We start from the raw sequence: 10,121 nt of genomic DNA, 5'->3' as shown, positions 1-10,121 counted from the left end.
AAAGAAAGAAAGAAAGAAAGAAAGAAAGAAAGAAAGAAAGAAAGAAAAAAAAGAAAGAAAGAAAGAAAGAAAGGAGGAAAAAGAAAAAAACCTAAAACTTTGTAATGTGCATAGTCAAGCAAAACAAATTCTCATATTGTCCCTGTCCAAAAATATATGTCTCATTCTACATATTGAGTCCAATACCTCTATACTTGGTGATATGTTACTCAGGGGCTATCAGAGAAACTACCACTTGTTGCCTTGTCCCAAGATGTCAGGGTATCCTGTACACCCCAAAGATAGCCAGGATAGGATGCATGGCCTTGATTTCTGTTGGGTGTGGTGTGTGAGATCCTGGAGAAGTTCAGTGGTTTAGAGAAGGCTGAGGAGGTTTTCTCAGACAATTTGGTAAAAACAAGATATAGTAGGTAGAAATACCACACACAGTATGAATATGAAATACCACACACAATATGAAGCAGTAAGGGCTTCATATTCAGTCACTAAGAAGGGCCAGGGTTGGTATTCCTCCCTCTTCTTTACTCCTGATCTCTGACCAAAGATGGAGGGAAAGAAAGGCCCCAACAGAGAGACACACAGAGACAGAAAAGCAAGGAGAGACAGAGAAAAATAAAACAGATAGAGACAGAAGCAGGAAAAAACAGAAACAGAAAGAGGGAAGGAGGGACACAGAGAGGTAGAAAGAACCAGACAGCTAGAGGGAGAGAGATGGAAATAGGCCTAGAGATGGAAACACACAGAAAAAGTTAGAGACACAAAAGTATCTAGTGAGAGAGAGAGAGAGAGAGAGAGAGAGAGAGAGAGAGATTGGAAATTAGCTAGGGATTGCAGGAATGGAGAAAAAGACAGAAGAGAGGGGAAGGAGACAGAAAGGGAGAGCTGAATTAGGCTCTTGCTCCCTGGATAGGGAAGACAACCTTCCCAGAACCTCATAGCTTCCATCCATGTTCTCCTCCTTCCCCAGCTGTTTCCTGCCAAAAGGAAAGGATTCAGGGGAAGTGTCAGACCTTCCTGAGGAGATGAGGAGGTTGGAGGAGGGGAGGAGTCAGGTCCCCCTAGGGAATGCTCAAGGATCTTCCCAGTCCACCAAGGAAGAAGACCATGGAAACTTTTAGACCTCTGAAGGTCCTTGGGATCCAATGGAGCTGGGGATGTGGGGTGGGTGGGTGGGGGACCAGGCCCAGATTGGAGAAGGTACTCATCCAAGGTCACACATGTTTGGCATCGGTGGCAGAACTGGGACCAGAACCCAGGTGTCCAGATCCCCAGGCCAGGGCCCCCTCCCTCACACAGCACTTAAAACAATGTATCATTACTTTATATTTGAAGTGTCCAAACAGGCCCGAAAAAGCTGCTGGCCAGGACCGATTACACTTTCTTTGTGCTGAATAAGTGCATCCTGTTCTCAACAAGGCTGACACCCTGGAGCTCTGGGTGGGCACAGAGCTAGAAAGGATGCTCTTTCTCCTGTTTGGCACCAGTAGTCAGGCTGGCCAGCTTCCCTCCATAGAAGAGAAGGAGTAAGTGCATTTGGGGGTTGGGGAAGTTGGGGGGGGTGAAGTTTTCTGGTTTAAAAAAGTTGTTTAAGGGGAAAAGGAGACCCTTCAATCCTTTATCTCTGGATCTCCATCATACCTGGAGGGCTCACTGAGCCTCACTACTCACCCACCAGGGTCCTTTCTGGCCCAGTTCATGTGCCACCTACTCCAAGCCTTACCTGACAGCACCCCCCTCACCCCAAAGCCCAGCGGTGGTGAAACTGATCTCACCTTCCTTAAGATTATCCCAGTGGCTTGTCCAGCCCTCATTTTTGCCTTGCTCTTCTTGGTTCCACAGTTATTTCCGAGCCCTTCCTTACCTAAATTTGCTTGGAAGCTCCTTCAGGGCAAGGCCTATATTGCTTTTATATCTTTATATCCGCAACAGGTACTTAATTCACATGTATTGAATTGGGTTATTGAATTTCCCAACAAGCCATCCTCTTTACCTGTGTGATTCTGGACAAGTCATTGATTCTCTTAAGGCCTCAGTTTCCTCAACAGCAAAATGAGGAATGGTCTCCCATCTAGATGTTCTCCAAGGCTCCTTCTAGGTCTAAAACTAGCAACCTATGCTTTCTTGTCTCTGCTGTTCCTCCCAGAAAAGGGCACCCAGACAGAGAGAAAAGCTCTGGAAGAGAGCAAATTGAAGGGGGGGTATTGTTATATCCATTTTACAGGTGGGAAAATCATGGCTCAGAGCTGTTCATTGCCTTACCCAGGGTCACAGGTCAATTTAACATTGAACACAGAACTAAGATCATCTTTACTGAACTTTAAAGGTTATAAAATGCCTTTTTAAAAAAATTCAGAACTCCAACATTTAAATAAAACAAAAAGTAAACCACAATTAAAAAATTATTTCCAGGTTTTTTTAATGGCTTAATTTGCTTTAACAAAGTAACAAACAAATACATCAATTTGGTCTGTGTGCCCTTCCGCTCTATTTTTCTTCTGTATTTATTTTCCAAGCTTCTTGATAACACTCCTGGGAGATGGCCTATATATGAAGATCTTTATTCCCATTTTACAGATGAAGAAACAAGCTCAGGGAGGGGGAAATGATTTGCTCAGTGTGAAGCAAGTGGTAGAAGCCTTGGACACTGGTCTTTGGGCTGCCAGATTAAATTATCTTCTCAGTACATGACCTCTCAATTTGGAATGACCCTGCTTGGCACAAACTGATGACCAAGCTAGAAGAAGTTTGGGGGCCAAAGAAATGGAGTTCTCTGCCCCTCCCCCAATCTGCATAGCCAGATAATGGGGAACCTGCCATTGATTATTAACATTCTATCTCAGCCCCTCCGTGACTCTCTACATTTATGTAACCTTGCTTAACTCCTCTGGGATCAGTAATATAGCATAGCCACTCCCCCACCCCTCCCTTTTTACATCTGGGCCAGCTGAGGTCTGGGCTTTGATGACACAAGAAGTTGTGGGTTCCAGAGCCCACGTCTGCAAGAATGCCAGATGTGGCTGTTCTCTGCAGTGGGGCTCATGGGGCCCATGAACAGGCTGAAGGAAGATCAGAGGCTGTCTGGACAGTCTAGGACCTCCAGCAGCCCTGAGTCAGAGGCTGAATCAGGAAGACCAGCCCCCAGCTTCAAACCATCCTGGCTTGAGCACCTGGATTCCATCTGCCACCCTTTGGTGGGGAATGGGGGGTGGGAAGTATTTTAGGGCTAGTTTTCTTGGAGGAAAGAGTGGAGAGAGAGGGAGAAGTAGCCTGGCATTATCACCCTTTTGGCATCTGCTCAAACCTCCCCTTCCCCTACCTTAGCCAAAGAACAAAGAATGATAGATCAGGGAGGAATCTTAGAGATGGTCTAAGACAGTGCTTCTTAACCTTGTTTGTGGGATCCCATTTGTACTCTGTTGACCCTATGGAGCCCTTCTCAGAAAACCGTTTTTAACTGCATAAAATAAAATACACACAATTACAAAAGAAACCAATTATATTTAAATATAGTCATAAAGATATTTTTTTAAACAGGTTCCCAGGTCCCACACTTTGAACCTCTGATTCTAGTCCAGCCTTCTCATTTCACAGGTGAGGAAACAGGACCAGAGAGGGAAATAACTTGCCTATGGTCACAAGGTAGCAAAACTGGGGCTAAATTCCCTGTCTCCAAGACTAGTTTCTTTCCCTGGCACCACATAACCAGCCTCTCTGGGGCCCCCCAAATACCAGAGTACACCCGATGATCCTATGAAGTGTCAGCCCAGATAAAAGACTGCCTTCTTCCCTCTATGGCCCCCAGGAAAAGGGACCTATGAGATAGAGATTCCCTGCCTACTTGAATCCCTTTTCCAAAAAGCCCAATCCTTCATGCTAGAGTGGAAGGAACATGGGATTTAGAATCAGAATCAATCCATCAACAATTAGTAAGCACCTGCAGTATATATGCCAAGGACCATGCTAGCCATAAATACAAAGACAAAGAAGGTCCTGCCCTCAGGGGACTTAAAGTCTATTTGATTTATGTACTTCTAGATTTGGATTCCATTTGAACTACCTATCAGCTATGTGACCTTGGGTAAGTCATTTGTCAGGAGATTATAGAATTTAGAGATAGGAAGGACCTTAGATGTCAGCTCACACAGAGGCAGAATAGAGTACATCCCACGGTCCTCTAATCTCAGATGTATTGTTCTTCCCAATGGTTGCTTAAAAATCCTTTGAGCTTTTGCTTCTTCATCTCTAAAAAGGGGAGAATTAACACTTGTACTACCTACCTGGCAGGATTATTATAAGGAAATTGCTTTGTAAATCTTAAAAGTGCTATTGACACAGGGCTCAAACATGAGCTGGGAGCCCCAGCCCCACAGCCTGACCCTTGGTCTGTGGTTTCTCAGCCCCACTGAACCTCCTACCTTCCTGTCCTCACCTTCCGCCCCCCTCACATCTCAGCTCTGTTTCCAGGTCATTAGCACCAGGAGTGACCCTGGGCCCTCCCCTAGCTCCCCCAGGCCCTACCACCGGCCTTGGGTGCCTTCCTACTGTTCATTTCCTGTCTCATCAGCAGGTCCTAATCTCTGACAGGCCTTCTCTCTCACCTACCCATTACCCATTTCCTTTCCCATCCCCCCAGGGCTGTATCCCACTTCCCACCCCTCAAATAGAATCAGGTGTCTGAGAGAAGTCCCCTGCCTCCTGTTTGGGGCAACCTTGAAATTTCCCCAGATGGAAGGGGCTACCCAGAGGTCATCCATCCCCCTACCTCTAAGGAGATACTCTGTAGAAACCATTCCAGCGTTAAAATGGTTTTTAAAATCTCTCCCATCCTTCCCCTCACCTAGGCATCTCAGCCTCGGTGGGCCCTAATGTGGGACATGCACAGAGTCCCCTCAGAATTTACAGCTCTTCATTGGTGTTCAGAAAATGGAAAAGATCGAAGTCTTGGGTTATTCCTCAATCTTTGGAGCCATGAGCAAGTCATATCACTTCTCTCTTTACAGAGATGGGAATAAAATATTACATAGACTGTCAGAGACTCTTGATTGCAGGCTCACAGATTTCATGCTGGAAGGAACCCAGAGGCTGAAAGCAGAGGCCCAGAGTCTTAACAACTTGCCCAGGGTCCCACAGATAGTAAGGGTTAAAGGTAGGATCCGAACTCAGGGCCTGTGACTCCGGTGTTCCATTGCATCAAACTGTTTCCCTCCGCTGAGGGATTTTACTGAACTGCTTCTTTCTTCTCTTCATTATAAGAAAGAGCTCAATGAAGGAATAAGGAGGGTGGGAGAGATAGATAACAAACAAAAGACATACATGTACACATTTTCCCTTTAAATGAATAAATTGGACTACATGGTCTCTCAGGTCCTTTCCAATTCTAAATCATCATTGGGTAAAATTAGTCAGGGAAGGCTTCCTCTAGGAGGAGGGATTTGTCAGTCCAGCCCCATTTCCCAGACTTACCCTGGGGTAGCAACTATTGACTTTCTTGTTTTTATCTCAGTGGTAGGAAATAGCCCCCTGATTCTCCCCGATCTGGCCCTGATCAGCTCTGGGCAGTCTCCTGGGCTCGGCCCCACTGTAGTTGCCCCTGGGGTCCACATGCCTCTCCTCACCCTGACACTCTTCTCAGGCCCACCTTCCCTGCTTGGGAGCTGGGGATTGGGAATGGAGAACTCTGCTCTGCTTTTCCCCGTTGGCCCCGTTCAGGCCCATTTAATCTTGGCAAAAGGCAATTTCCTGCTTTGGGAAAGAGGGCTGGTTTTTAAAAGGCTTAATAAAAAAGGAGGGGGAGGAGGACAAGAGAAAGGAGAAAGTCAGAGGAAAGAGAAGCGGTAAAGGAAAGGAAAGGAGAGGAGAGAAGATGTAGGGGAGAAAGAGACAAGGGGGAAGAGGTGAGGGGAGAGAGAAAAGGAGGGAGAGGAAGAGAGAAGAGAGAGAGAATAGAGGAAGAGAAGGGGAGAGAGAGAGAAGAGAAAGAAGAAAGAGGGACACGGGGAGGGAAGGAGAGGGAGAAAAAAGAGAAAGAGGAGAGAGGGAAGAGAGAGAAACAATAGGAGAGAAGAGAGGGAGGGAGGGAGAGAGAGAGAGAGAGAGAGAGAGAGAGAGAGAGAGAGAGAGAGAGAGAGAGAGAGAGAGAGAAGGGGAAAGAATAGAGGGAGAGAAAGGGGAGAGAGTAGAGGGAGAAAGAGAAAGAGAAAAGAAAGCGTAAGGGAGAGAGAGGAAAAGAGAAAGGAAAGAGGGAGGCGGGGAGGGAGAGAGAGAATAGAAAGAGGAGAGAGGGAGGAGAGAGAGAATAAATGGAGGGAGAGAAGGGAAAAAAGAGTAGAGGGAGAAAGAGAGAGGAGGGGGAAGGGGAGGAGAATTTCTCTAGGATCATGAAGGATGCTTTGGGGACCCTGCCCAGGGAGGATAAAAGGGGACAGGGTCTGGTTTAGGGCGAGGAAGAGGAAAGCCTGGTAAGAGCTAGAATTAGGAAGCTCAGACTTGTAAGGACCACTTTAATGGAATAGAAACAAGAAATTCTCAGTGGGAGACAACTCCCGCCTCCATCCCTATCTGTGTATCAGCTTCCCTGCACGCACACACTCCGCCCACTGCCATCCCCTTTCCATCAGCTGCAGGAACCTTGTACCTTCCAGTCAATCAGTGGCTGGAAGGGCCTCTTAAGCTGAGTTGTGAGGCCGGTTGAGGCTGTAGCCAGGCAGCTGCCTTCCCTCTAGCTCCCTCCCTTGCCCTTGCCTCGATCGCTTGTTCTCAGCATCTCTGGTCCAGTCCCCTCCCTAGCAGCCCTGGGACACTCAGGCAGGGGGTAGGGACAGGGGAAAATGTGCAATGGAAAATACTCTGGACTTGGTGTCCTTCGAGTTCCGTCTCTGGCACCGATTCCCTGTGCCAGCCAAGGCAAGTCACATTCTCTCTTGTCCCTTCAGATGCTGCTGTTGTTATTACAGTCAAGGCTCTGCTGCTTACTAGCTTTGTGACCCTGAGCAAGTCTCTACCTCTAAACTTCAGTTTCCTCATACATAAAATGGGGTTCCTAACACTCTGTTGAGTACTATGGAAATATGAATTGTTATTGTTGATAATAACAAATAGAAGGGGAAAAAAAGGGGATGGTCAGATTCAGAGCTAGAAATTACCCTCTCATTTTGCAGGTGAGGAAACTGAGGACCAGAGATGTCAGGGTCATGTCAGGGTCATGTAACCTAGTAAGTATTGATGTTTCTTTTCTTTTCCCTGAAGGTGAGGGAGGGGAAGAATCAAACCTAGGTCTGTCTGGAAATCTATCCACTACAATGGGGGAGCGAAGGCAGCGATGGGAGGGGACATCTCTGCTAGTGAGGCCTTCAGGTAATTGAAAAGTGAAGACATGGAAAAGCTAATGTGAAAGCCCAGAGAGAAGATGAGATGAGGACCGGCCTTGTGCCTAGCAGGACATTGCCATGGGCCCTTTGTTCCTAGAAGACAATGAAGGGTTCCCATTTATATGGTACTGTTTGCAAAGTGCTCCTTTGGTCATTTGACTGGTGACAAATACTGAGGGGAATCCCAAAGTGAGGGCTATGGGTCATTTCAATTCAATGATCATTTATTTAATCAGTACCTGGAGGTAAAGATACAAATGGTCATGGTCCTCAGGTGACTTCTAGTCTGGGGGGGGGGGGGTGTTTGCAATATGCAAACAAATTAAAAAGATACTCAATCGAGGAAGGACCTCGAGATTCACTAAGGGGATCAGGTAAGGCTTCCTACAAGCACCTGAGCCAAGGCTTAAAGGCAACTAGAGTATCTAAGAAGTGGATGTGGTGAGGGAGTACATTTCAAGCATGGGGAACAGTCTGGACAAAGACATGGAGGTGGGAGATGAAGAGTTCCTGAAAGGAACAATAGGGAAGGAAGTCTGAAGCTAGACATTGGAGGGCTTTAAATGCCAGGCTGAGGAGTCTGTATTTTGCCCTGAAGACAACAGGGAGCCACAGATGATTTTTGAGAAGATGAGTGACACATGGTGGGGAGCCAGTGTATTATAATGGAAAGGGAGGTGGATTCAGAGTCAGAGTCCATGTTGGCTCTTCCCACTAACTACCTGTGCAGCCTTGTTTATAAAGGGATGTGGGATTAGGTGACCTCCAAGTTTTCTTCCAGTTCTGAACTTTGGGGATACCGATTCAGCAGCAATGTTCAGATTAGATTGGAGAAGGGAGTGGCACAGAGACCAGAGGTGATGAAGAATGGAAGACACAGGACCACTAATGACCGCAAACACAGGAAGGAGACCCAGGGCTGGAGACCAGAATGCCTGGATGAGTCCTGAGACAGGGTCAGCTTCAGGATATACCCCCTAACTTGGCATTGCACTCCATGTAATACACTCCATGAAACTCTTCAATTCTATCAGTTTGTTGTTTAATTGTTTCAGTGTTTTCTATCTCTTTGTGTCCCTGTTTGGGGTTTTCTTGGTAAAGACACTGGAGGGGTTTGCCATTTCCTTCTCCAGCTCATTTTACAAATGAGGAGAGTGAGCCAAATAGGGTTAAGTGACTTACCCAGGGTCACACAGCTAGTACCTGTCTGAGGTGGATTTGAACTCAAGTCTTCCAGACTCGGGGCCGGGTGCTTTATCCATCTAATAGTTTAGGCCCCTGCTTATCTTCAAAACTCATCCTCTGTAGGAGACCTTCCCTGACCTTCCCTAGGCAGAAGTGATCTCTCTAGTCTCTGAACTTTAAGTTCTGGCTTTAAGTGCCTACTTTTCTCATGACCGTCATCTGATGAGCTTCCTGAGTACAGAGTCTGGGTCTGCTCCTCCTTTCTTCCCAAGACTGCAACCTTCCTGAGGGCAGGGCCTGAATCTGCTCATCCTCTGTCTCCTCTCAACATTTCTAAGCACATGGCTAGACAACCACGGGTGTGAGGGGATAGGAAATGCTGACTGTCAGGATTGATTCATTCCTGTATCCAGCCCCCACTGCGGGGATCCCCCAAAGGCTGGCATCCTTCCATCCCTCTGAGTGTTGCTTGTTTGATTCAGAGGCTGTTAAATTACAATTAATTACAATTCATTTAGCTTTTAGAATGTCTAGATAATTTTACAGCCTTAGCTTCAGAGAAAATAATTTCTGGCCTCTTGTATGCTTCAGTGCTGTGTGGGCCAGGAGGGTACAGGAGCGTAGGACATGATCCCATCTATCTAGGAGAGTCCAGTTTATTGGGAGACAAGGCCTGAAGCAAGGGAGCCTGGGCACACTCCAATTGCCCCCCATCCCTGCAAAACACAAAGCCCACAGCAGGATTCATTTCACCACCCACATCCAGATTTTCCCCTCTCCTCCATTCTTCACATGCTATCTAATAAATTTTCCTGAGGTGTAGACTTGGTTATGTCCCTCCCCTGGGAAAAACCCAGCAATGGCTTCCTATCTTGTATCAAATAAAGTCCAGACTCTTCTGCCTGGATATGATGTCCTCACAATCTGATGCCACTCATCCTCCCAATCTTCCTGATCTCCACAAACAGTCCATGTTCTAGTGAATCGGAAGACTTGTACTTTCCTGCCTCCACACTTTTGCCCATGCTGTTTCCTATATCAGAATGCCCTCACTTTCCTTCTTTGCCACTTAAGTTTCTAACTATCCTTTAAAGTCTTACTCAAATGTTACTTCCCACAAGACTTTCCCCCAATTCCTCTGTTGTGATGCCCTTTCTCCTAGGACTGCACTTAGCACTCACACCTCTCATGCATACATTTATTATTTTTTGGAAGACAATTGGGGTTAAGTGATTTACCTAGGGTCACACAGTAAGTGTCTGAGGCTGGATTTCAACTCAGGTCTTCCTAACTCCAGGACTGGTTCTGTATTCACTGCACCACCTAGCTGCCCCTCTCATGCATTTATCATAATGATATTGTTTTATAATTACCTATTTTGGGGGTATACTAGATTGTAAGCTCCTGAAGGGCAAGGCCTATGTCTTAACAAAACCATAGCGACCATAGCACCCAGTGCAGGGCTTTGAACATAACTGATCTTAATAATTATTTGTTGAATGAAATGAATGTGGATGACCCACATGTGGGCTCTTTTGCATACTAGTCATTGTAAACGGCCCAAAGTAT

The sequence above is a fragment of the Petaurus breviceps genome, unplaced genomic scaffold (genome assembly GCF_028583685.1).
Source record: "Petaurus breviceps papuanus isolate PSGF00001 unplaced genomic scaffold, PetGlider_PUasm1.0 227, whole genome shotgun sequence".
NCBI lineage: Eukaryota > Metazoa > Chordata > Mammalia > Diprotodontia > Petauridae > Petaurus > Petaurus breviceps.
The sequence above is the reverse complement of the archived record's forward strand: the minus strand, read 5'-3'. Positions refer to the sequence as shown.